Below are 26286 nucleotides of genomic sequence, written 5' to 3' on the forward strand. Positions count from 1 at the left end.
CCGGCCTCCTGCTGGTGCCAGAGTCAGGACTAAACATGGACCGGCCTCCTGCTGGAGCCAGAGTCAGGACTAAACATGGACCGGCCTCCTGCTGGTGCCAGAGTCAGGACTAAACATGGACCGGCCTCCTGCTGGTGCCAGACTCAGGACTAAACATGGACCGGCCTCCTGCTGGAGCCAGAGTCAGGACTAAACATGGACCGGCCTCCTGCTGGTGCCAGAGTCAGGACTAAACATGGACCGGCCTCCTGCTGGTGCCAGAGTCAGGACTAAACATGGACCGGCCTCCTGCTGGTGCCAGACTCAGGACTAAACATGGACCACCGGCCTCCTGCTGGTGCCAGAGTCAGGACTAAACAAGGACCGGCCTCCTGCTGGTGCCAGAGTCAGGACTAAACATGGACCGGCCTCCTGCTGGTGCCAGAGTCAGGACGAAACATGGACCGGCCTCCTGCTGGTGCCAGAGTCAGGACTAAACATGGACCGGCCTCCTGCTGGTGCCAGAGTCAGGACTAAACATGGACCACCGGCCTCCTGCTGGTGCCAGAGTCAGGACTAAACAAGGACCTGCCTCCTGCTGGTGCCAGAGTCAGGACTAAACATGGACCGGCCTCCTGCTGGTGCCAGAGTCAGGACTAAACATGGACCGGCCTCCTGCTGGTGCCAGAGTCAGGACTAAACATGGACCACCGGCCTCCTGCTGGTGCCAGAGTCAGGACTAAACATGGACCGGCCGCCTGCTGGTGCCAGAGTCAGGACTAAACATGGACCGGCCTCCTGCTGGTGCCAGAGTCAGGACTAAACATGGACCGGCCTCCTGCTGGTGCCAGAGCCAAGACCAGACACGGAGAATCTGAGTTCCAGTTCTTTGGGGCAAAGGTCTGGAATAGCCTCCCCGAAGTTGTGAGACAGGCCCCGCCCCCGGCTGTGTTTAAATCCAAACTAAAAATTGTTTTGTTTAGCCGCGCCTATGACTGATTTTACCTGTTTTTTTTTTATCATTTTAAAACACTACATTATTTTTAGTCTTTACTTTACTCTGATGTACATTGTTTTACATTTTTATAAACTGCATTGTGTTTTTAATTTATTACTTGTTTTAAATTGTGTTTTAAAGCACTTTGAATTGCAGTTTGTATGAATTTTGCTTTATCAATAAATTTTATTTTATTTGATTTGATCATTATTTGTTGTCGATCGGCTCTATAAACATATTAAATACAAGACCTTGAACTGAGTAAAATACCACTTTCTGAAGCTGTAAAATGTATTTCACTTTGTTTTGTTTGTGTCGATAGAAAAGATGCAGAACTTTGTGTTAGTTTTTGTTTCATGTGGATAAGTCCAGCGACTACACACCAGGTCAACAACTCTGGAGTCGGACAATTAAAGGGCACATTCTAGCTGAGAGTCCTGACCTGTCTCTCAGAGTCCTGACCTGTCTCTCAGAGTCCTGACCTGTCTCCTAGAGTCCTGACCTGTCTCCTAGAGTCCTGACCTGTCTCCTAGAGTCCTGACCTGTCTCCTAGAGTCCTGACCTGTCTCTTAGAGTCCTGACCTGTCTCCTAGAGTCCTGACCTGTCTCCTATTGTCCTGACCCGTCTCGTAGAGTCCTGACCCGTCTCCTAGAGTCCTGACCCGTCTCCTATTGTCCTGACCCGTCTCCTAGAGTCCTGACCCGTCTCTTAGAGTCCTGACCTGTCTCCTAGAGTCCTGACCTGTCTCTTAGAGTCCTGACCTGTCTCCTAGAGTCCTGACCTGTCTCTTAGAGTCCTGACCTGTCTCCTATTGTCCTGACCCGTCTCGTAGAGTCCTGACCCGTCTCCTAGAGTCCTGACCCGTCTCCTATTGTCCTGACCCGTCTCCTAGAGTCCTGACCTGTCTCTTAGAGTCCTGACCTGTCTCCTATTGTCCTGACCCGTCTCGTAGAGTCCTGACCTGTCTCCTAGAGTCCTGACCCGTCTCCTAGAGTCCTGACCCGTCTCCTATTGTCCTGACCCGTCTCCTAGAGTCCTGACCCATCTCCTAGAGTCCTGACCCGTCTCTTAGAGTCCTGACCTGTCTCTTAGAGTCCTGACCTGTCTCTTAGAGTCCTGAACTGTCTCCTAGAGTCCTGACCCGTCTCTTAGAGTGCTGACCCGTCTCCTAGAGTCCTGACCTGTCTCCTAGAGTCCTGACCCGTCTCTTAGAGTCCTGTCCTGACTCGTCTCCTAGAGTTCTGACCCGTCTCCTAAAGTCCTGACCCGTCTCCTAGAGTCCTGACCTGTCTCCTAGAGTCCTGACCCCTCTCCTAGAGTCCTGACCCGTCTCCTAGAGTCCTGACCTGTCTCCTAGAGTCCTGACCTGTCTCCTAGAGTCCTGACCCGTCTCCTAGAGTCCTGTCCTGACTCGTCTCCTAGAGTCCTGACCTGTCTCCTAGAGTCCTGACCCGTCTCTTAGAGTCCTGTCCTGACTCGTCTCCTAGAGTCCTGACCAGTCTCCTAAAGTCCTGACCCGTCTCCTAGAGTCCTGACCTGTCTCCTAGAGTCCTGACCCCTCTCCTAGAGTCCTGACCCGTCTCCTAGAGTCCTGACCTGTCTCCTAGAGTCCTGACCTGTCTCCTAGAGTCCTGACCCGTCTCCTAGAGTCCTGTCCTGACTCGTCTCCTAGAGTGCTGACCCGTCTCCTAGAGTCCTGACCTGTCTCTTAGAGTCCTGACCTGTCTCCTATTGTCCTGACCCGTCTCGTAGAGTCCTGACCCGTCTCCTAGAGTCCTGACCCGTCTCCTATTGTCCTGACCCGTCTCCTAGAGTCCTGACCTGTCTCTTAGAGTCCTGACCTGTCTCCTATTGTCCTGACCCGTCTCGTAGAGTCCTGACCTGTCTCCTAGAGTCCTGACCCGTCTCCTAGAGTCCTGACCCGTCTCCTATTGTCCTGACCCGTCTCCTAGAGTCCTGACCCATCTCCTAGAGTCCTGACCCGTCTATTAGAGTCCTGACCTGTCTCTTAGAGTCCTGACCTGTCTCTTAGAGTCCTGAACTGTCTCCTAGAGTCCTGACCCGTCTCTTAGAGTGCTGACCCGTCTCCTAGAGTCCTGACCTGTCTCCTAGAGTCCTGACCCGTCTCTTAGAGTCCTGTCCTGACTCGTCTCCTAGAGTTCTGACCCGTCTCCTAAAGTCCTGACCCGTCTCCTAGAGTCCTGACCTGTCTCCTAGAGTCCTGACCCCTCTCCTAGAGTCCTGACCCGTCTCCTAGAGTCCTGACCTGTCTCCTAGAGTCCTGACCTGTCTCCTAGAGTCCTGACCCGTCTCCTAGAGTCCTGTCCTGACTCGTCTCCTAGAGTCCTGACCTGTCTCCTAGAGTCCTGACCCGTCTCTTAGAGTCCTGTCCTGACTCGTCTCCTAGAGTCCTGACCAGTCTCCTAAAGTCCTGACCCGTCTCCTAGAGTCCTGACCTGTCTCCTAGAGTCCTGACCCCTCTCCTAGAGTCCTGACCCGTCTCCTAGAGTCCTGACCTGTCTCCTAGAGTCCTGACCTGTCTCCTAGAGTCCTGACCCGTCTCCTAGAGTCCTGTCCTGACTTGTCTCCTAGAGTGCTGACCCGTCTCCTAGAGTCCTGACCCGTCTCCTAGAGTCCTGACTCGTCTCCTAGAGTCCTGACCAGTCTCCTAGAGTCCTGACCCGTCTCCTAGAGTCCTGACCTGTCTCCTAGAGTGCTGACCCGTCTCATAGAGTTCTGACCCGTCTCCTAGAGTCCTGACCCGTCTCCTAGAGTCTTGACCTGTCTCCTAGAGTGCTGACCCGTCTCCTAGAGTCCTGACCATCTCCTAGAGTTTTGACCTGTCTCCTAGAGTCCTGACCATCTCCTAGTGGCCTGACCTGTCTCCTAGAGTCCTGACCATCTCCTAGTGGCTTGACCTGTCTCCTAGAGTCCTGACCATCTCCTAGAGTTCTGACCTGTCTCCTAGAGTCCTGACCCGTCTCCTAGAGTCCTGACCCGTCTCCTAGAGTCCTGTCCTGACTCCTAGAGTCCTGACCCGTCTCCTAGAGTCCTGTCCTGACTCGTCTCCTAGAGTGCTGACCCGTCTCCTAGAGTCCTGACCCGTCTCCTAGAGTCCTGACCCCTCTCCTAGAGTCCTGACCCGTCTCCTAGAGTCCTGACTCGTCTCCTAGAGTTCTGACCAGTCTCCTAGAGTCCTGACCCGTCTCCTAGAGTCCTGACCTGTCTCCTAGAGTGCTGACCCGTCTCCTAGAGTCCTGACCCGTCTCCTAGAGTCCTGACCTGTCTCCTAGAGTGCTGACCCGTCTCCTAGAGTCCTGACCATCTCCTAGTGGCCTGACCTGTCTCCTAGAGTCCTGACCCGTCTCCTAGAGTCCTGACCTGTCTCCTAGAGTCCTGACCCGTCTCTTAGAGTCCTGTCCTGACTCGTCTCCTAGAGTTCTGACCCGTCTCCTAAAGTCCTGACCCGTCTCCTAGAGTCCTGACCTGTCTCCTAGAGTCCTGACCCCTCTCCTAGAGTCCTGACCCGTCTCCTAGAGTCCTGACCTGTCTCCTAGAGTCCTGACCTGTCTCCTAGAGTCCTGACCCGTCTCCTAGAGTCCTGTCCTGACTCGTCTCCTAGAGTGCTGACCCGTCTCCTAGAGTCCTGACCCGTCTCCTAGAGTCCTGACCTGTCTCCTAGAGTCCTGACCCCTCTCCTAGAGTCCTGACCCGTCTCCTAGAGTCCTGACTCGTCTCCTAGAGTTCTGACCAGTCTCCTAGAGTCCTGACCCGTCTCCTAGAGTCCTGACCTGTCTCCTAGAGTGCTGACCCGTCTCCTAGAGTTCTGACCCGTCTCCTAGAGTCCTGACCCGTCTCCTAGAGTCTTGACCTGTCTCCTAGAGTGCTGACCCGTCTCCTAGAGTCCTGACCATCTCCTAGAGTTTTGACCTGTCTCCTAGAGTCCTGACCATCTCCTAGTGGCCTGACCTGTCTCCTAGAGTCCTGACCATCTCCTAGTGGCTTGACCTGTCTCCTAGAGTCCTGACCATCTCCTAGAGTTCTGACCTGTCTCCTAGAGTCCTGACCCGTCTCCTAGAGTCCTGACCCGTCTCCTATTGTCCTGACCCGTCTCCTAGAGTCCTGACCCATCTCCTAGAGCCCTGACCCGTCTCTTAGAGTCCTGACCTGTCTCTTAGAGTCCTTACCTGTCTCTTAGAGTCCTGACCTGTCTCCTAGAGTCCTGACCCGTCTCTTAGAGTGCTCACCCGTCTCCTAGAGTCCTGACCTGTCTCCTAGAGTCCTGACCCGTCTCCTAGAGTCCTGTCCTGACTCGTCTCCTAGAGTGCTGACCCGTCTCCTAGAGTCCTGACCCGTCTCCTAGAGTCCTGACCCCTCTCCTAGAGTCCTGACCCGTCTCCTAGAGTCCTGACTCGTCTCCTAGAGTTCTGACCAGTCTCCTAGAGTCCTGACCCGTCTCCTAGAGTCCTGACCTGTCTCCTAGAGTGCTGACCCGTCTCCTAGAGTCCTGACCCGTCTCCTAGATACCTGACCTGTCTCCTAGAGTGCTGACCCGTCTCCTAGAGTCCTGACCATCTCCTAGTGGCCTGACCTGTCTCCTAGAGTCCTGACCATCTCCTAGTGGCTTGACCTGTCTCCTAGAGTCCTGACCATCTCCTAGAGTTCTGACCTGTCTCCTAGAGTCCTGACCCGTCTCCTAGAGTTCTGACCTGTCTCCTAGAGTCCTGACCCGTCTCCTAGAGTCCTGACCCGTCTCCTAGAGTCCTGACCCGTCTCCTAGAGTCCTGACCTGTCTCCTAGAGTCCTGACCTGTCCTAGGTTTCAACTCTAAAGGATTCAAGACTGTTTCAAGGCCTCGTCACAGGAGACGTCCATTTCCTCCTTTACACGCGTCACCTTCTCCCATAAATCGCCTGTCAATCAAACTGTAACAGCCTAAATGACATGGAGCTGTTGAGGCTGAACAAACAGGACAACATCACATGACCAAAGCACGTTATAGTTTGTCATATATCATTTTTGTACATTCATTTTGTATTTTGTGTGTAGTGTAGGGATTTGTTGAATCTTTGGAGAGAAATATTTAAACCCCAATGTTGAGCATAGAATTAAAAGATAATCCTTTACTGTCCACACATGGGGAAATTTCATTGTTGCAACGCAGGTAGATACAGAGGAAAAGGACAGATCACTTATAGGAAGTTTAAAAAACACTCTAACTCTTATAAACAAAACTCTTATAAACAAAATCTCCTATAGACAAAACCACTCATTTCCTAATAAGGATGGAGGGGGAAAATAAAGATAAAATAAGATAAGATAATCCTATATTGTCCCACATGGGGAAATTTCATTGTTGCTACGCAGGTAGATACAGAAGAAAAGAACAGATCACTTATAGGAAGTTTGAAAAACACTCTCAGTAGAAGATCTCCTATAAACAAAACTCCTATAGACAAAAACGATCTCCGGGTAAGACGAGGGTTCTCAGCAGTTTCATGAGGTACGGCGCCGGCCGGGGGGCGCGGGGGGGGCGCGGGGGGACGCGGGGGGGCGCGGGGGGCTGGGGGTGCTCGGAGCCAGGGCACGTCGCGACAACACGACGAAAACACTCAAAAAACAGGCCGAACAAAGTCAAAAATCCAGCCGAACAAAGATAAGATAAAATAAAAAAGCTAGCGTAAGACAAGATAATACTAATAATAATGGGAAAATAAACACTCAGAAATAGAAATAAAATAGAATGAAAGAAATTATAGCATAATATTCTTACTGTTTACAGCCATTTGTGTAAGTGAATCATGTATTTACCTTTTTGATGCAATTGATAATTATGACTATCATGGAAAAATATGAAATTTGTCCCAATTATCTTTCATTTCAATTAAAAAAGTGAATTTAAACCCTGCCTCTTCTCTGACATTTCACCTTAACAAGAGGGGGGGTGGAGTCTGACTTATAAAAATACAGAGCAGTGGGCGGAGACGGGGGGTAAATAAGAACAGATATTCTCAGAGAATCCCTGAACAAATGTATAAATCGAAATGAAACCTAAAGATAAGAGAACACTGTTATGGTTTAAAGCTCACTAAAGTCCAGCTCATGTAACATCATATTTTTACTACAAAATAATAATAGAATTAATAATACAAATAGAAATCTCTTAGTGTTTACAGACATACGTGTAATTTAATCATGTATTTACCTTTTTAATGCAATTGATAACAAATATAAATATGAAATTTGGCCCAATGAGCTTTCATTTCATCTCAATTAAAAAAGTAAATTTAAACCCCGCCTCTTCTGACATTTCACCTTAACAAGACGCAAGAGGGGGAGGGACGGGGGGTGATAAAGGGCGCTGTGACATGTTTTACCCCTACACGGAGTCTAAGGTATAAAAATACAGAGCAGTGGGCGGAGACGGGGGGTAAATGAGAACAGAAATTCTCAGAGAATCCCTGAACAAATGTATGAATCAATCGAAATGGAACCTAAAGATAAGAGAACACTAAAGTCCATCATCTTTTTACTCCAAATGGAACTGGGAATTTATTCGAGCACACTCAATTTGTCTTTTGGCTCCATCTTGTGAAAACAAAGACACCAGCACATTCTCACATGTGAAACTACCTACGGGGCCGGTCCATAAGTGCCCCATAAGCTAAAACCGCTGTTGTTAACGGCCATTATAAGTAATGCTGACGCCGACGTGCCAAGAGGGGCTGCCGAGATTCGCATCAATTAAACATGACCACATTGTCCCACATTGGTCACGTGCCCCGCCCTTTCACACTCCCGACACCCAAACAAAAGCACAACATTCTTTTTATTAAGGCACTTTCATTCCAGCGCTCAAGGGACCGGCTCCAGGCATGGACATGGTATGTTTTGTGCCTTTTTTGTGCCTTTTTTCTCTCAAATTGATCACTAATTCAAGACGGCATGTGCAGGAATACTGCCGGGTTACCAGCTCGGAGGTAGAGTTATTCATAAGTGGTGAATAATTGAGGTTTAGGGAACACTGGAGGAGGCAAAGGAGCGGGCTATTTGCTGAGTGTGCGCTTTGTTTTGTTTTTTTGCTTTGGCACTTATGAAGGAAAACAGCATCGGGTCAGGCAATTAGCAGCGCGAACAAAGCAAGGAACAGTGCTATTAATGTGCGGGAATAAAGCGGGTAATAATTAGGAATAAGTAGGAAGGAGTGATGTTGTAATGGTGTCATAGGGGGAAAGTGTGTCGGAGCTGGATGAAAGGAAAGGTGTTTTAAATGGAATGGCGTGTATGTGTGGAACAGCCGGGAGGAAGCTTCTTCAAATGTATGAATACTAAAGTAAAAACTGTTACGATTTTGATATACACACGTAATAATTACACCTTAAGTTGCTTTGAAAAAGGCTTGAGCAAAGAATTAATTTATAATGAACAAATAGTTTATTAAGAATGATTCAGGTTTAATACGGTAAATGAAGCCTGCGTAAATTCAGCCTGGAAGACCTAACTCCTTCCTACATCAAGGCCACCATGGAAGGACCCCTCTCCCCAGCGCCATCATCGCACTCAAGCGGGCGCCCGCCTGTCCGTCTGTGAGAGTCAGATCCCTCCTTCACCATGGACTCTACCAGGTTTCTGCGCTTATCCCAAAGAGGTTATGCAGTTTTTCCTGGCCAAAGAAGTAGGGTGAAAGGTCAGGGGGCGTCTGTACCATGGCCCTCGCACCTGCTCCTCATCCCCAATCAACGCTCCCAGTGACTCCTCCCCCGCTCCCAATCAGCACCAGGCGGTGGCATTTAAGCCCTCAGGCAGATGGCTCGGCCGCTCAAACCGTACTGCGACCCACCACCTCCCCAGCTCCTCCTCTACATTCCCCTCATCTTCTACCTCCTCTCCACATCTACCACCACCAGTCTCCAGGCTCCGGGGGGAGACATCTAATACAAATAGATCATGGAGTGCCCATGATTGCAACGTCTTCCGCCGGGGTCTGAGCGCCAAATAACTCGCAAATAAAGCTTGCTAAACAGTCCATTCTCGTGGTCTCTTTGTCTCTCCAGGGTGAATTACTTAATTAATACATGGTACTTCTAACCTCTTAAGTATTTGTTGATTTTGTTCATGTTTTATAAAGACTAATTAAGAAATAGTTATGACAAAGCGGTGTAGAAGGACAGTGGCTCAGTGGTAAAGCATTTGGTGCCAAACGCAGATGTGCATCCACCACTTAAACTGTAAACTCTCTGACATCCTAGTCTGAATTCACCATTTATGGTTATTGTCCTCCCCCCAAAAATACAAATGCATTAAAAAATTGAACGTAAACAAAACTCATTGGATACCCTTTTTGGTGTAGTTCCCATAAATCCAGACAAAATCTGTGATGTCACTTCTGGGTGTGTGTATTCTGTTATGAGAGTTGTTAGTTTGCTTTATTGTTAATCCATGAATTATACACAAACTATTTTAACTTACTGTACACCATTGAAAGTTTGATTGCTCCATAAACAACAGGGAGCCTCGTACAGCTCGCTCTGGTTCAGTATTTCACGGTTTAAACCCCGCATGGTCTCTAGCCTCAGGCTGAGCTAGCCTAGCCACTAGCTTCAAGGCTGAATCTTCCCCTTTACTTTACCTGCTCAAGTCGTCATATGTCGAGTCAGAACCCCGGCTCCTCCTCTTACTACATGTGTGTGTGGTGTGGTGTGGTGTAGGTGTGGTGTAGTGTGGGTGTGGTGTGGTGTGGTGTAGGTGTGGTGTGGTGTGGTGTAGGTGTGGTGTGGTGTAGGTGTGGTGTGGTGTGGTGTGGTGTAGGTGTGGTGTGGTGTAGGTGTGGTGTGGTGTGGTGTAGTGTAGGTGTGGTGTAGGTGTGGTGTAGGTGTGGGTGTGGTGTGGTGTAGTGTAGTGTAGGTGTGGTGTGGTGTAGTGTAGGTGTGGTGTAGGTGTGGTGTAGGTGTAGGTGTGGTGTGGTGTGGTGTAGTGTAGGTGTGGTGTGGTGTGGTGTAGGTGTGGTGTAGGTGTGGGTGTGGTGTGGGTGTAGGTGTGGTGTAGTGTAGGTGTGGTGTGGTGTGGTTTAGGTGTGGTGTGGTGTAGGTGTGGTGTGGTGTGGTGTGGTGTGGTGTAGGTGTGGTGTGGTGTGGTGTAGGTGTGGTGTGGTGTGGTGTAGGTGTGGTGTAGGTGTGGTGTGGTGTAGGTGTGGTGTGGTGTAGGTGTGGTGTGGTGTAGGTGTGGTGTGGTGTAGGTGTGGTGTAGTGTAGGTGTGGTGTAGGTGTGGTGTGGTGTAGGTGTGGTGTGGTGTAGGTGTGGTGGTGGTGTGGTGTAGGTGTGGTGTGGTGTAGGTGTGGTGTAGTGTAGGTGTGGTGTAGGTGTGGTTTGGTGTAGTGTAGGTGTGGTGTGGGTGTGGTGTAGGTGTGGTGTGGTGTAGGTGTGGTGTAGGTGTGGTGTGGGTGTGGTGTGGTGTAGGTGTGGTGTGGTGTAGGTGAGGTGGTGGTGTGGTGTGTGTGGTGTAGGTGTGGTGTGGTGTAGGTGTGGTGTGGTGTAGGTGTGGTGTGTGTGGTGTAGGTGTGGTGTGGTGTAGGTGTGGTGTGGTGTGGTGTGGTGTAGTGTAGGTGTGGTGTAGGTGTGGTGTGGTGTAGGTGTGGTGTTGTGTAGGTGTGGTGGTGGTGTGGTGTGGGTGTGGTGTAGGTGTGGTGTGGTGTAGGTGTGGTGTGGGTGTGGTGTGGTGTAGGTGTGGTGTGGTGTAGGTGAGGTGGTGGTGTGGTGTGTGTGGTGTAGGTGTGGTGTGGTGTAGGTGTGGTGTGGTGTAGGTGTGGTGTGTGTGGTGTAGGTGTGGTGTGGTGTAGGTGTGGTGTGGTGTGGTGTGGTGTAGTGTAGGTGTGGTGTAGGTGTGGTGTGGTGTAGTGTAGGTGTGGTGTAGGTGTGGTGTGGTGTGGTGTAGGTGTGGTGGTGGTGTGGTGTAGGTGTGGTGTGGTATAGTGTAGGTGTGGTGTAGGTGTGGTGTGGTGTGGTGTAGGTGTGGTGGTGGTGTGGTGTAGGTGTGGTGTGGTGTAGGTGTGGTGTAGTGTAGGTGTGGTGTGGTGTGGTGTAGGTGTGGTGTGGTGTGGTGTGGTGTAGGTGTGGTGTGGTGTAGTGTAGGTGTGGGTGTGGGTGTGGTGTGGTGTAGTGTAGGTGTGGGTGTGGTGTGGTGTAGGTGTGGTGTGGTGTAGGTGTGGTGTGGTGTGGTGTAGGTGTGGTGTGGGGTAGGTGCGGTGTGGTGTAGTGTAGGTGTGGGTGTGGTGTGGGGTAGGTGTGGTGTGGTCTAGGTGTGGTGAGGGTGTGGTGTGGTGTAGGTGTGGTGTGGTGTAGGTGTGGTGTAGGTGTGGTGTGTGTGGTGTAGGTGTGGTGTGGTGTAGGTGTGGTGTGGTGTGGTGTGGTGTAGTGTAGGTGTGGTGTAGGTGTGGTGTGGCGTAGGTGTGGTGTGGTGTAGGTGTGGGTGTGGTGTGGTGTAGGTGTAGGTGTGGTGTGGTGTAGTGTAGGTGTGGTGTAGGTGTGGTGTGGTGTGGTGGTGGTGTAGTGTAGGTGTGGTGTGGTATAGTGTAGGTGTGGTGTAGGTGTGGTGTGGTGTGGTGTAGGTGTGGTGTAGGTGTGGTGGTGGTGTGGTGTAGGTGTGGTGTGGTGTAGGTGTGGTGTGGTGTAGGTGTGGTGTGGTGTAGTGTAGGTGTGGGTGTGGTGTGGTGTAGTGTAGGTGTGGGTGTGGTGTGATGTAGGTGTGGTGTGGTGTGGGGTAGGTGTGGTGTGGGGTAGGTGCGGTGTGGTGTAGTGTAGGTGTGGGTGTGGTGTGGTGTGGTGTAGGTGTGGTGTGGTGTAGTGTAGGTGTGGCGTAGGTGTGGTGTAGGTGTGGTGTGGTGTAGGTATGGTGTGGGTGTGGTGTGGTGTAGGTGTGGTGTAGTGTAGGTGTGGTGGTGATGTGGTGTGTGTGGTGTAGGTGTGGTGTGGTGTAGGTGTGGTGTAGGTTTGTTGTGTGTGGTGTAGGTGTGGTGTAGGTGTGGTGTGGTGTGGTGTGGTGTGGTGTAGGTGTGGTGTGGTGTAGGTGTGGTGGTGGTGTGGTGTGTGTGGTGTAGGTGTGGTGTAGGTGTGGTGTGGTGTAGGTGTGGTATGTGTGGTGTATGTGTGGTGTGGTGTGGTGTAGGTGTGGTGTGGTGTAGGTGTGGTGTAGGTGTGGTGTAGTGTAGGTGTGGTGTGGTGTAGGTGTGGTGTGGTGTAGGTGTGGTGTGTTGTGGTGTAGGTGTGGTGTGGTGTGGTGTAGGTGTGGTGTGGGGTAGTGTAGGTGTGGTGTGGTGTAGGTGTGGTGTAGGTGTGGTGTAGGTGTGGTGTGGTGTAGGTGTGGTGTGGTGTGGTGTAGGTGTGGTGTAGGTATGGTGTGGTGTAGTGTAGGTGTGGTGTGGTGTAGGTGTGGTGTAGGTGTGGTGGTGGTGTGGTGTGGTGGTGGTGTGGTGTAGGTGTGGTGGTGGTGTGGTGTAGGTGTGGTGTGGTGTAGGTGTGGTGTAGGTGTGGTGGTGGTGTGGTGTAGGTGTGGTGTAGGTGTGGTGTGGTGTAGGTGTGGTGGTGTGGTGTAGGTGTGGTGTAGGTGTGGTATGGTGTGGTGTAGGTGTGGTGTAGGTGTGGTGGTGGTGTGGTGTAGGTGTGGTGTAGGTGTGGTGTGGTGGTGTGGTGTAGGTGTGGTGTGGTGTAGGTGTGGTGTGGTGTGGTTTAGGTGTGGTGTGTTGTGGTGTAGGTGTGGTGTAGGTGTGGTGTTGTGTGGTGTAGGTGTGGTGGTGGTGTGGTGTAGGTGTGGTGGTGGTGTGGTGTAGGTGTGGTGTAGGTGTGGTGTGTTGTGGTGTAGGTGTGGTGTAGGTGTGGTGTGGTGTGGTGTGGTGTGGTGTAGGTGTGGTGTGGGGTAGGTGTGGTGTGGTGTGGTTTAGGTGTGGTGTGGTGTAGTGTAGGTGTGGTGTGGTGTAGGTGTGGTGTGGTGTAGTGTAGTGTAGGTGTGGTGTGGTGTGGTGTAGGTGTGGTGTGGTGTAGTGTAGGTGTGGTGTGGTGTAGGTGTGGTGTGGTGTAGTGTAGGTGTGGTGTGGTGTAGGTGTGGTGTGGTGTAGGTGTGGTGTGGTGTGGTGTAGTGTAGGTTTGGTGTAGATGTGGTGTGTTGTGGTGTAGGTGTGGTGTGGTGTGGTGTAGATGTGGTGTGGTGTGGTGTAGGTGTGGTGTGGTCTAGGTGTGGTGTGGGTGTGGTGTGGGGTAGGTGTGGTGTGGTGTAGGTGTAGTGTAGGTGTGGTGTAGGTATGGTGTGGTGTAGTGTAGGTGTGGTGTAGGTGTGGTGTAGGTGTGGTGTAGGTGTGGTGTGGGTGTGGTGTGGTGTAGGTGTGGTGTGGTGTAGGTGAGGTGGTGGTGTGGTGTGTGTGGTGTAGGTGTGGTGTGGTGTAGGTGTGGTGTGGTGTAGGTGTGGTGTGTGTGGTGTAGGTGTGGTGTGGTGTAGGTGTGGTGTGGTGTGGTGTGGTGTGGTGTAATGTAGGCGTGGTGTGTTGTGGTGTAGGTGTGGTGTAGGTGTGGTGTGGTGTAGGTGTGGTGTGGTGTAGGTGTGGTGTGGTGTAGGTGTGGTGTAGGTGTGGTGTAGGTGTGGTGTAGGTGTGGTGTTGGTGTGGTGTGGTGGTGGTGTGGTGTAGGTGTGGTGGTGGTGTGGTGTAGGTGTGGTGTGGTGTAGGTGTGGTGTAGGTGTGGTGGTGGTGTGGTGTAGGTGTGGTGTAGGTGTGGTGTGGTGTAGGTGTGGTGGTGGTGTGGTGTAGGTGTGGTGTGGTGTAGGTGTGGTGTAGGTGTGGTGTGGTGTAGGTGTGGTGGTGGTGTGGTGTGGTGTAGGTGTGGTGTGTTGTGGTGTAGGTGTGGTGTGGTGTAGGTGTGGTGTGGGGTAGGTGTGGTGTGGTGTTGTTTAGGTATGGTGTGGGGTAGTGTAGGTGTGGTGTGGTGTAGGTGTGGTGTAGGTGTGGTGTGGTGTGGTGTAGGTGTGGTGTGGTGTAGTGTAGGTGTGGTGTAGGTGTGGTGTAGGTGTGGTGTGGTGTATGTGTGGTGTGGTGTAGTGTAGGTGTGGTGTGGTGTGGTGTAGGTGTGGTGTAGGTGTGGTGTGGTGTAGGTGTGGTGTGGTGTAGTGTAGGTGTGGTGTGGTGTAGGTGTGGTGTAAGTGTGGTGTAGTGTAGGTGTTGTGTGGTGTGGTGTAGGTGTGGTGTAGGTGTGGTTTAGGTGTGGTGTGGTGTAGTGTAGGTGTGGTGTGGTGTCGTGTGGTGTAGTGTAGGTGTGATGTGGTGTAGGTGTTGTGTGTTGTGGTGTAGGTGTGGTGTAGGTGTGGTGTGGTGTAGGTGTGGTGTTGTGTGGTGTAGGTGTGGTGGTGGTGTGGTGTAGGTGTGGTGTAGGTGTGGTGTGTTGTGGTGTAGGTGTGGTGTAGGTGTGGTGTGGTGTGGTGTAGGTGTGGTGTGGGGTAGGTGTGGTGTGGTGTGGTTTAGGTGTGGTGTGGTGTAGTGTAGGTGTGGTGTGGTGTAGGTGTGGTGTGGTGTAGTGTAGGTGTGGTGTGGTGTAGGTGTGGTGTGGTGTAGTGTAGGTGTGGTGTGGTGTAGGTGTGGTGTGGTGTAGTGTAGGTGTGGTGTAGGTGTGGTGTGGTGTGGTGTAGTGTAGGTTTGGTGTAGATGTGGTGTGTTGTGGTGTAGGTGTGGTGTGGTGTGGTGTAGATGTGGTGTGGTGTGGTGTAGGTGTGGTGTGGTCTAGGTGTGGTGTGGGTGTGGTGTGGGGTAGGTGTGGTGTGGTGTAGGTGTAGTGTAGGTGTGGTGTAGGTATGGTGTGGTGTAGTGTAGGTGTGGTGTAGGTGTAGGTGTGGTGTAGGTGTGGTGTGGTGTAGGTGTGGTGTAGGTGTGGTGTGGGTGTGGTGTGGTGTAGGTGTGGTGTGGTGTAGGTGAGGTGGTGGTGTGGTGTGTGTGGTGTAGGTGTGGTGTGGTGTAGGTGTGGTGTGGTGTAGGTGTGGTGTGTGTGGTGTAGGTGTGGTGTGGTGTAGGTGTGGTGTGGTGTGGTGTGGTGTGGTGTAATGTAGGCGTGGTGTGTTGTGGTGTAGGTGTGGTGTAGGTGTGGTGTGGTGTAGGTGTGGTGTGGTGTGGGGTAGTGTAGGTGTGGTGTGGTGTAGGTGTGGTGTAGGTGTGGTGTAGGTGTGGTGTTGGTGTGGTGTGGTGGTGGTGTGGTGTAGGTGTGGTGGTGGTGTGGTGTAGGTGTGGTGTGGTGTAGGTGTGGTGTAGGTGTGGTGGTGGTGTGGTGTAGGTGTGGTGTAGGTGTGGTGTGGTGTAGGTGTGGTGGTGTGGTGTAGGTGTGGTGTGGTGTGGTGTAGGTGTGGTGTAGGTGTGGTGGTGGTGTGGTGTAGGTGTGGTGTAGGTGTGGTGTGGTGTAGGTGTGGTGGTGGTGGTGTGGTGTAGGTGTGGTGTGGTGTAGGTGTGGTGTGGTTTAGGTGTGGTGTGGTGTAGGTGTGGTGTAGGTGTGGTGTGGTGTAGGTGTGGTGGTGGTGTGGTGTAGGTGTGGTGTGGTGTAGGTGTGGTGTAGGTGTGGTGTGGTGTAGGTGTGGTGGTGGTGTGGTGTGGTGTAGGTGTGGTGTGTTGTGGTGTAGGTGTGGTGTAGGTGTGGTGTGGGGTAGGTGTGGTGTGGTGTGGTTTAGGTATGGTGTGGGGTAGTGTAGGTGTGGTGTGGTGTAGGTGTGGTGTAGGTGTGGTGTGGTGTAGGTGTGGTGTGGTGTAGTGTAGGTGTGGTGTAGGTGTGGTGTGGTGTATGTGTGGTGTGGTGTAGTGTAGGTGTGGTGTGGTGTGGTGTAGGTGTGGTGTAGGTGTGGTGTGGTGTAGGTGTGGTGTGGTGTAGTGTAGGTGTGGTGTGGTGTAGGTGTGGTGTAAGTGTGGTGTAGTGTAGGTGTTGTGTTGTGTGGTGTAGGTGTGGTGTAGGTGTGGTTTAGGTGTGGTGTGGTGTAGTGTAGGTGTGGTGTGGTGTCGTGTGGTGTAGTGTAGGTGTGATGTGGTGTAGGTGTTGTGTGTTGTGGTGTAGGTGTGGTGTAGGTGTGGTGTGGTGTAGGTGTGGTGTGGTGTGGTGTAGGTGTAGGTGTGGTGTGGTGTAGAGGTGTGGTGTGGTGTAGTGTTGGTGTGGTGTAGGTGTGGTGTGGTGTAGGTGTGGTGTGGTGTGATGTGGTGTAGGTGTGGTGGTGGTGTGGTGTTGTGTAGGTGTGGTGTAGGTGTGGTGTGGTGTAGGTGTGGTGTAGGTGTGGTTTAGGTGTGGTGTGGTGTAGGTGTGGTGTAGGTGTGGTGTGGTGTAGGTGTGGTGTGGTGTAGGTGTGGTGGTGGTGTGGTGTAGGTGTGGTGTGGTGTAGGTTTGGTGTGTGTGGTGTAGGTGTGGTGTGGTGTGGTTTGGTGTAGTGTAGGTGTGGTGGTGGTGTGGTGTGGTGTAGGTGTGGTGTGGTGTAGGTGTAGGTGTGGTGTGGTGTAGGTGTGGTGTAGGTGTGGTGTGGTGTAGGTGTGGTGTGGTGTAGGTGTGGTGGTGGTGTGGTGTGTTTGGTGTAGGTGTGGTGTGGTGTAGGTGTGGTGTGGTGTAGGTTTGGTGTGTGTGGTGTAGGTGTGGTGTGGTGTAGGTGTGGTGTGGTGTGGTTTGGTGTAGTGTAGGTGTGGTGTAGGTGTGGTGTGGCGTAGGTGTGGTGTGTTGTGGTGTAGGTGTTGTGTAGGTGTGGTGTGGTGTGGTGTAGTTGTGGTGTGGGGTAGTGTAGGTGTGGTGTGGTGTAGGTGTGGTGTAGGTGTGGTGTGGTGTGGTGTAGGTGTGGTGTGGTGTGGTGTGGTGTAGGTGTGGTGTGGTGTAGGTGTGGTGTGGTGTAGTGTAGGTGTGGTGTGGTGTATGTGTGGTGTAGGTGTGGTGGTGGTGTGGTGTGGTGGTGGTGTGGTGTAGGTGTGGTGTGGTGTAGGTGTGGTGTGGTGTAGGTGTAGTGGTGGTGTGGGGTAGGTTTGGTGTAGGTGTGGTGTGGTGTAGGTGTGGTGGTGTGGTGTAGGTGTCGCGTGGTGTGGTGTAGGTGTGGTGTAGGTGTGGTGGTGGTGTGGTGTAGGTGTGGTGTAGGTGTGGTGTAGGTGTGGTGGTGGTGGTGTGGTGTAGGTGTGGTGTGGTGTAGGTGTGGTGTGGTTTAGGTGTGGTGTGGTGTAGGTGTGGTGTAGGTGTGGTGTGGTGTAGGTGTGGTGGTGGTGTGGTGTAGGTGTGGTGTGGTGTAGGTGTGGTGTAGGTGTGGTGTGGTGTAGGTGTGGTGGTGGTGTGGTGTGGTGTAGGTGTGGTGTGTTGTGGTGTAGGTGTGGTGTAGGTGTGGTGTGGGGTAGGTGTGGTGTGGTGTGGTTTAGGTATGGTGTGGGGTAGTGTAGGTGTGGTGTGGTGTAGGTGTGGTGTAGGTGTGGTGTGGTGTAGGTGTGGTGTGGTGTAGTGTAGGTGTGGTGTAGGTGTGGTGTGGTGTATGTGTGGTGTGGTGTAGTGTAGGTGTGGTGTGGTGTGGTGTAGGTGTGGTGTAGGTGTGGTGTGGTGTAGGTGTGGTGTGGTGTAGTGTAGGTGTGGTGTGGTGTAGGTGTGGTGTAAGTGTGGTGTAGTGTAGGTGTTGTGTGGTGTGGTGTAGGTGTGGTGTAGGTGTGGTTTAGGTGTGGTGTGGTGTAGTGTAGGTGTGGTGTGGTGTCGTGTGGTGTAGTGTAGGTGTGATGTGGTGTAGGTGTTGTGTGTTGTGGTGTAGGTGTGGTGTAGGTGTGGTGTGGTGTAGGTGTGGTGTGGTGTGGTGTAGGTGTAGGTGTGGTGTGGTGTAGAGGTGTGGTGTGGTGTAGTGTTGGTGTGGTGTAGGTGTGGTGTGGTGTAGGTGTGGTGTGGTGTGATGTGGTGTAGGTGTGGTGGTGGTGTGGTGTTGTGTAGGTGTGGTGTAGGTGTGGTGTGGTGTAGGTGTGGTGTAGGTGTGGTTTAGGTGTGGTGTGGTGTAGGTGTGGTGTAGGTGTGGTGTGGTGTAGGTGTGGTGTGGTGTAGGTGTGGTGGTGGTGTGGTGTAGGTGTGGTGTGGTGTAGGTGTGGTGTGGTGTAGGTTTGGTGTGTGTGGTGTAGGTGTGGTGTGGTGTGGTTTGGTGTAGTGTAGGTGTGGTGGTGGTGTGGTGTGGTGTGGTGTAGGTGTGGTGTGGTGTAGGTGTAGGTGTGGTGTGGTGTAGGTGTGGTGTAGGTGTGGTGTGGTGTAGGTGTGGTGTGGTGTAGGTGTGGTGGTGGTGTGGTGTGTTTGGTGTAGGTGTGGTGTGGTGTAGGTGTGGTGTGGTGTAGGTTTGGTGTGTGTGGTGTAGGTGTGGTGTGGTGTAGGTGTGGTGTGGTGTGGTTTGGTGTAGTGTAGGTGTGGTGTAGGTGTGGTGTGGCGTAGGTGTGGTGTGTTGTGGTGTAGGTGTTGTGTAGGTGTGGTGTGGTGTGGTGTAGTTGTGGTGTGGGGTAGTGTAGGTGTGGTGTGGTGTAGGTGTGGTGTGGTGTGGTGTAGGTGTGGTGTGGTGTGGTGTGGTGTAGGTGTGGTGTGGTGTAGGTGTGGTGTGGTGTAGTGTAGGTGTGGTGTGGTGTATGTGTGGTGTAGGTGTGGTGGTGGTGTGGTGTGGTGGTGGTGTGGTGTAGGTGTGGTGTGGTGTAGGTGTGGTGTGGTGTAGGTGTAGTGGTGGTGTGGGGTAGGTTTGGTGTAGGTGTGGTGTGGTGTAGGTGTGGTGGTGTGGTGTAGGTGTCGCGTGGTGTGGTGTAGGTGTGGTGTAGGTGTGGTGGTGGTGTGGTGTAGGTGTGGTGTGGTGTTGGTGGTGGTGGTGTAGGTGTGGTGTGGTGTAGGTGTGGTGTGGTGTGGTGTAGGTGTGGTGTGTGTAGGTGGTGTAGGTGTGGTGTGGTGTGGTGTAGGTGTGGTGTGGTGTGGTGTGGTGTGGGGTGGTGTAGGTGTGGTGGTGGTGTGGGTGTGGTGTAGGTGTGGTGTGTGTGGTGTAGGTGGTGTGGTGTGGTGTGGTGTAGGTGTGGTGTGGGGTAGGTGTGGTGTGGTTTGGTGTGGTTAAGGTGTGGTGTGGGGTAGTGTAGGTGTGGTGTGGTGTGGTGTAGGTGTGGTGTAGGTGTGGTGTAGGTGTGGTGTGGTGTAGTGTAGGTGTGATGTGGTGTGGTGTAGGTGTGGTGTGGTGTAGGTGTGGTGTGGTGTAGGTGTGGTGTAGTGTAGGTGTGGTGTGGTGTAGGTGTGGTGTAGTGTAGGTGTGGTGTGGTGTAGGTGTGGTGTAGGTGTGGTGGTGGTGGTGTGGTGTAGGTGTGGTGTAGGTGTGGTGTGGTGGTGGTGTGGTGTAGGTGTGGTGTGGTGTAGGTGTGGTGTGGTGTAGGTGTGGTGTGGTGTAGGTGTGGTGGTGGTGTGGTGTAGGTGTGGTGCAGGTGTGGTGTGGTGTAGGTGTGGTGGTGTGGTGTAGGTGTGGTTTAGGTGTGGTGTGGTGTAGGTGTGGTGTAGGTGTGGTGGTGGTGTGGTGTAGGTGTGGTGTAGGTGTGGTGTGGTGTAGGTGTGGTGGTGGTGGTGTGGTGTATGTGTGGTGTGGTGTAGGTGTGGTGTGGTTTAGGTGTGGTGTGGTGTAGGTGTGGTGTAGGTGTGGTGTGGTGTAGGTGTGGTGGTGGTGTGGTGTAGGTGTGGTATGGTGTAGGTGTGGTGTAGGTGTGGTGTGGTGTGGTGTAGGTGTGGTGGTGGTGTGGTGTGGTGTAGGTGTGGTGTGTTGTGGTTAGGTGTGGTGGTGTAGGTGTGGTGTGGTGTAGTGTAGGTGTGGTGTGGTGTAGGTGTGGTGTAGGTGTGGTGTGGTGTGGTGTGGTGTAGGTGTGGTGTGGTGTGGTGTAGGTGTGGTGTAGGTGTGGTGTGGTGTAGTGTAGTGTGGTGTGGTGTGGTGTAGGTGTGGTGTGGTGTGGTGGTGGTGTGGTGTGGTGGTGGTGTGGTGTAGGTGTGGTGGTGGTGTGGTGTAGGTGTGGTGTGGTGTAGGTGTGGTGTGGTGTAGGTGTGGTGGTAGGTGTGGTGTAGGTGTGGTGGTGGTGTGGTGTGGTGGTAGGTGTGGTGTAGGTGTGGTGGTGGTGTGGTGTAGGTGTGGTGTGGTGTGGTGTAGGTGTGGTGTGGTGTAGGTGTGGTGGTGGTGTGGTGTAGGTGTGGTGTAGGTGTGGTGGTGTGATGTAGGTGTGGTTAGGTGTGGTGTGGTGTGGTGTAGGTGTGGTGTAGGTGTGGTGGTGGTGTGGTGTAGGTGTGGTGTAGGTGTGGTGTGGTGTAGGTGTGGTGGTGGTGGTTTGGTGTAGGTGTGGTGTGGTGTAGGTGTGGTGTGGTGTGGTTTAGGTGTGGTGTGGTGTAGGTGTGGTGTAGGTGTGGTTTGGTGTAGGTGTGGTGGTGGTGTGGTGTAGGTGTGGTTTAGGTGTAGGTGTGGTGTAGGTGTGGTGTGGTGTAGGTGTGGTGGTGGTGTGGTGTGGTGTAGGTGTGTTGTGTTGTGGTGTAGGTGTGGTGTAGGTGTGGTGTAGGTGTGGTGTAGGTGTGGTGTGTTGTGGTGTAGGTGTGGTGTGGGGTAGGTGTGGTGTGGTGTGGTGTGGTTTAGGTGTGGTGTGGGGTAGTGTAGGTGTGTTGTAGTGTAGGTGTGGTGTGGTGTAGGTGTGGTGTGGTGTAGGTGTGGTGTGGTGTAGGTGTGGTGTGGTGTGGTGTATTGTGTGTGGTGTGGTGTAGGTGTGGTGTAGGTGTGGTGGTGGTGTGGTGTGGTGGTGGTGTGGTGTAGGTGTGGTGGTGGTGTGGTGTAGGTGTGGTGTGGTGTAGGTGTGGTGTGGTGTAGGTGTGGTGGTGGTGTGGTGTAGGTGTGGTGTGGTGTAGGTGTGGTGTAGGTGTGGTGGTGGTGTGGTGTGGTGGTGGTGTGGTGTAGGTGTGGTGGTGGTGTGGTGTGGTGGTGGTGTGTGTAGGTGTGGTGGTGGTGTGGTGTAGGTGTGGTGTGGTGTAGGTGTGGTGTGGTGTAGGTGTGGTGTGGTGTAGGTGTTGTGTAGGTGTGGTGGTGGTGTGGTGTGGTGGTGGTGTGGTGTAGGTGTGGTGGTGGTGTGGTGTAGGTGTGGTGTGGTGTGGTGTAGGTGTGGTGTGGTGTAGGGTGTGGTGGTGGTGTGGTGTAGGTGTGGTGTAGGTGTGGTGTGGTGGTGTAGGTGTGGTGGTGTGATGTAGGTGTGGTTTAGGTGTGGTGTGGTGTAGGTGTGGTGTAGATGTGGTGGTGGTGTGGTGTAGGTGTGGTGTAGGTGTGGTGTAGGTGTGGTGTGGTGTAGGTGTGGTGGTGGTGGTGTGGTGTAGGTGTCGTGTGGTGTAGGTGTGGTGTGGTGTGGTTTAGGTGTGGTGTAGGTGTGGTGTAGGTGTGGTGTGGTGTGGTGTAGGTGTAGTGGTGGTGTGGTGTAGGTGTGGTGTGGTGTAGGTGTGGTGTAGGTGTGGTGTGGTGTAGGTGTGGTGGTGGTGTGGTGTGGTGTAGGTGTGTTGTGTTGTGGTGTAGGTGTGGTGTAGGTGTGGTGTGTTGTGGTGTAGGTGTGGTGTGGGGTAGGTGTGGTGTGGTGTGGTTTAGGTGTGGTGTGGGGTAGTGTAGGTGTGTTGTAGTGTAGGTGTGGTGTGGTGTAGGTGTGGTGTGGTGTAGGTGTGGTGTGGTGTAGGAGTGGTGTGGTGTATTGTAGATGTGGTGTGGTGTAGGTCTGGTGTGGTGTAGGTGTGGTGTGGTGTGGTGTGGTGTAGTGTAGTTGTGGTGTGGTGTAGGTGTGGTGTGTTGTGGTGTAGGTGTGGTGTAGGTGTGGTGTGGTGTAGGTGTGGTGTAGGTGTGGTGTAGGTGTGGTGTGGTGTAGGTGTGGTGTGGTGTAGGTGTGGTGTAGGTGTGGTGTAGGTGTGGTGTAGGTGTGGTGTGGTGTAGGTGTGGTGTGGTGTGGGGTAGGTGTGGTGTAGGTGTGGTGTGGTGTAGGTGTGGTGTAGGTGTGGTGTAGGTGTGGTGGTGGTGTGGTGTGGTGGTGGTGGTGGTGTGGTGTAGGTGTGGTGGTGGTGGTGGTGTAGGTGTGGTGTAGGTGTGGTGTGGTGTGGTGTAGGTGTGGTGGTGGTGTGGTGTGGTGTAGGTGTGGTGGTGGTGTGGTGTGGTGTAGGTGTGTTGTGTTGTGGTGTAGGTGTGGTGTAGGTGTGGTGTGTTGTGGTGTAGGTGTGGTGTGGGGTAGGTGTGGTGTGGTGTGGTTTAGGTGTGGGGTAGTGTAGGTATGTTGTAGTGTAGGTGTGGTGTGGTGTAGGTGTGGTGTGGTGTAGGTGTGGTGTAGGTGTGGTGTGGTGTATTGTAGATGTGGTGTGGTGTGGTGTGGTGTAGTGTAGTTGTGGTGTGGTGTAGGTGTGGTGTGTTGTGGTGTAGGTGTGGTGTAGGTGTGGTGTAGGTGTGGTGTAGGTGTGGTGTGGTGTAGGTGTGGTGTGGTGTAGGTGTGGTGTAGGTGTGGTGTAGGTGTGGTGTAGGTGTGGTGTAGGTGTGGTGTGGTGTAGGTGTGGTGTGGTGTGGTGTAGGTGTGGTGTAGGTGTGGTGTGGTGTAGTGTAGGTGTGGTGTAGGTGTGGTGTAGGTGTGGTGGTGGTGTGGTGTGGTGGTGGTGGTGTGGTGTAGGTGTGGTGGTGGTGTGGTGTAGGTGTGGTGTAGGTGTGGTGTAGGTGTGGTGTGGTGTGGTGTAGGTGTGGTGGTGGTGTGGTGTGGTGTAGGTGTGGTGTGGTGTAGTGTAGGTGTGTTGTGGTGTAGGTGTGGTGTAGGTGTGGTGTGGTGTAGGTTTGGTGTGGGGTAGGTGTGGTGTGGGGTAGGTGTGGTGTGGTTTAGGTGTGGTGTGGGGTAGTGTAGGTGTGGTGTGGTGTGGTGTGGTGTGGTGTAGGTGTGGTGTGGTGTAGGTGTGGTGTGGTGTAGTGTAGGTGTGGTGTGGTGTGGTGTGGTGTAGGTGTGGTGTGGTGTGGTGTAGGTGTGGTGTAGGTGTGGTGTGGTTTAGGTGTGGTGTGGTGTAGGTGTGGTGTAGGTGTGGTGGTGGTGTGGTGTAGGTGTGGTGTAGGTGTGGTGTGGTGTAGGTGTGGTGGTGGTGGTGTGGTGTAGGTGTGGTGTGGTGTAGGTGTGGTGTGGTTTGGTTTAGGTGTGGTGTAGGTGTGGTGTGGTGTGGGTGTGGTGTAGGTGTGGTGTAGGTGTGGTGTGGTGTAGGTGTGGTGGTGGTGTGGTGTAGGTGTAGTGTGGTGTGGTGTGGTGTGGTGTAGGTGTGGTGTAGGTGTGGTGTAGGTGTGGTGTAGGTGTGGTGTAGGTGTGGTGTGGTGTAGGTGTGGTTTAGGTTTGGTGTAGTGTAGGTGTGGTGTGGGGTAGGTGTGGTGTAGGTGTGGTGTGGTGTAGGTGTGGTGTGGTGTGGTGTAGGTGTGGTGTAGGTGTGGTGTGGTGTAGTGTAGTGTAGGTGTGGTGTGGTGTAGGTGTGGTGTAGGTGTGGTGGTGGTGTGGTGTGGTGTAGGTGTGGTGGTGGTGTGGTTTAGGTGTGGTGTAGTGTAGGTGTGGTGGTGGTGTGGTGTAGGTGTGGTGTAGGTGTGGTGTAGGTGTGGTGGTGGTGTGGTGTGGTGGTGGTGTGGTGTAGGTGTGGTGGTGGTGTGGTGTAGGTGTGGTGTGGTGTAGGTGTGGCGTGGTGTAGGTGTGGTGGTGGTGTGGTGTAGGTGTGGTGTAGGTGTGGTGTGGTGTAGGTGTGGTGGTGTGATGTAGGTGTGGTTTAGGTGTGTTGTGGTGTAGGTGTGGTGTAGGTGTGGTGGTGGTGTGGTGTAGGTGTGGTGTAGGTGTGGTGGTGGTGGTGTAGGTGTGGTGTGGTGTAGGTGTGGTGTGGTGTGGTTTAGGTGTGGTGTGGTGTAGGTGTGGTGTAGGTGTGGTGTAGGTGTGGTGTGGTGTAGGTGTGGTGTGGGGTAGGTGTGGTGTAGGTGTGGTGTAGGTGTGGTGGTGGTGTGGTGTGGTGTAGGTGTGTTGTGTTGTGGTGTAGGTGTGGTGTAGGTGTGGTGTGTTGTGGTGTAGGTGTGGTGTGGGGTAGGTGTGGTGTGGTGTGGTTTAGGTGTGGTGTGGGGTAGTGTAGGTGTGGTGTAGTGTAGGTGTGGTGTAGGTGTGGTGTGGTGTAGGTGTGGTGTGGTGTAGGTGTGGTGTGGTGTATTGTAGATGTGGTGTGGTGTAGGTGTGGTGTAGGTGTGGTGTGGTGTGGTGTAGTGTAGTTGTGGTGTGGTGTAGGTGTGGTGTGTTGTGGTGTAGGTGTGGTGTAGGTGTGGTGTGGTGTAGGTGTGGTGTAGGTGTGGTGTAGGTGTGGTGTGGTGTAGATGTGGTGTGGTGTAGGTTTGGTGTAGGTGTGGTGTAGGTGTGGTGTAGGTGTGGTGTGGTGTAGGTGTGGTGTGGTGTGGTGTAGGTGTGGTGTAGGTGTGGTGTGGTGTAGTGTAGGTGTGGTGTAGGTGTGGTGTAGGTGTGGTGGTGGTGTTGTGGTGGTGTGGTGTAGGTGTGGTGGTGGTGTGGTGTAGGTGTGGTGTAGGTGTGGTGTAGGTGTGGTGTGGTGTGGTGTAGGTGTGGTGTGGTGTAGGTGTGGTGTGTTGTGGTGTAGGTGTGGTGTAGGTGTGGTGTGGTGTAGGTGTGGTGTGGGGTAGATGTGGTGTGGTGTGGTTTAGGTGTGGTGTGGGGTAGTGTAGGTGTGGTGTAGGTGTGGTGTAGGTGTGGTGTGGTGTAGGTGTGGTGTGGTGTAGTGTAGGTGTGGTGTGGTGTGGTGTAGGTGTGGTGTGGTGTAGGTGTGGTGTGGTGTAGGTGTGGTGTGGTGTAGTGTAGGTGTGGTGTGGTGTGGTGTAGGTGTGGTGTAGGTGTGGTGTAGTGTAGGTGTGGTGTGGTGTGGTGTAGGTGTGGTGTGGTGTGGTGAAGGTGTGGTGTGGTGTAGGTGTGGTGTAGTGTAGGTGTGGTGTCGTGTGGTGTAGTGTAGGTGTGGTGTAGGTGTGGTGTGGTGTGGGTGTGGTGTGGTGTGGTGTAGGTGTGGTTTAGGTGTGGTGTAGGTGTGGTGTGGTGTGGTGTAGGTGTGGTGTGGTGTGGTGTAGGTGTGGTGTGGTGTAGGTGTGGTGTAGAGTAGGTGTGGTGTGGTGTAGGTGTGGTGTGGTGTAGGTGTGGTGGTGGTGTGGTGTAGGTGTGGTGGTGGTGTGGTGTAGGTGTGGTGTAGGTGTGGTGGTGGTGGTGGTGTGGTGTAGGTGTGGTGTAGGTGTGGTGTGGTGTGGTGTGGTGTAGGTGTGGTGGTGGTGTGGTGTGGTGTGGTGTAGGTGTGGTGTAGTGTAGTGGAGTGTTGGTGGTGGTGTGGTGTAGGTGTGGTGTAGGTGTGGTGTAGGTGTGGTGTGGTGTGGTTTAGGTGTGGTGTGGTGTAGGTGTGGTGTGGTGTAGGTGTGGTGTGGTGTAGGTGTAGGTGTGGTGGTGGTGTGGTGTGGTGGTGGTGGTGTGGTGTAGGTGTGGTGGTGGTGTGGTGTAGGTGTGGTGTAGGTGTGGTGTAGGTGTGGTGTAGGTGTGGTGTGGTGTAGGTGGTGTGGTGGTGTGGTGTAGGTGTGGTGTAGGTGTGGTGTGGTGTAGGTGTGGTGTGGTGTAGTGTAGGTGTGGTGTGGTGTGGTGTAGGTGTGGTGGTGGTGTGGTGGTGGTGTGGTGTAGGTGTGGTGGTGGTGTGGTGTAGGTGTGGTGTAGGTGTGGTGTAGGTGTGGTGTAGGTGTGGTGTAGGTGTGGTGTAGGTGTGGTGTGGTGTAGGTGTGGTTTAGGTTTGGTGTAGTGTAGGTGTGGTGTGGGTAGGTGTGGTGTAGGTGTGGTGTGGTGTAGGTGTGGTGTGGTGTGGTGTAGGTGTGGTGTAGGTGTGGTGTGGTGTAGTGTAGTGTAGGTGTGGTGTGGTGTAGGTGTGGTGTAGGTGTGGTGGTGGTGTGGTGTGGTGTAGGTGTGGTGGTGGTGTGGTTTAGGTGTGGTGTAGTGTAGGTGTGGTGGTGGTGTGGTGTAGGTGTGGTGTAGGTGTGGTGTAGGTGTGGTGGTGGTGTGGTGTGGTGGTGGTGTGGTGTAGGTGTGGTGGTGGTGTGGTGTAGGTGTGGTGTGGTGTAGGTGTGGCGTGGTGTAGGTGTGGTGGTGGGGTGGTGTAGGTGTGGTGTAGGTGTGGTGTGGTGTAGGTGTGGTGGTGTGATGTAGGTGTGGTTTAGGTGTGTTGTGGTGTAGGTGTGGTGTAGGTGTGGTGGTGGTGTGGTGTAGGTGTGGTGTAGGTGTGGTGGTGGTGGTGTAGGTGT

Source organism: Eucyclogobius newberryi, unplaced genomic scaffold (assembly GCF_026437365.1).
Source record: "Eucyclogobius newberryi isolate DKJ021-1_F unplaced genomic scaffold, fEucNew1.0.hap1 SCAF_13, whole genome shotgun sequence".
Classification (NCBI taxonomy): Eukaryota; Metazoa; Chordata; class Actinopteri; order Gobiiformes; family Gobiidae; genus Eucyclogobius; species Eucyclogobius newberryi.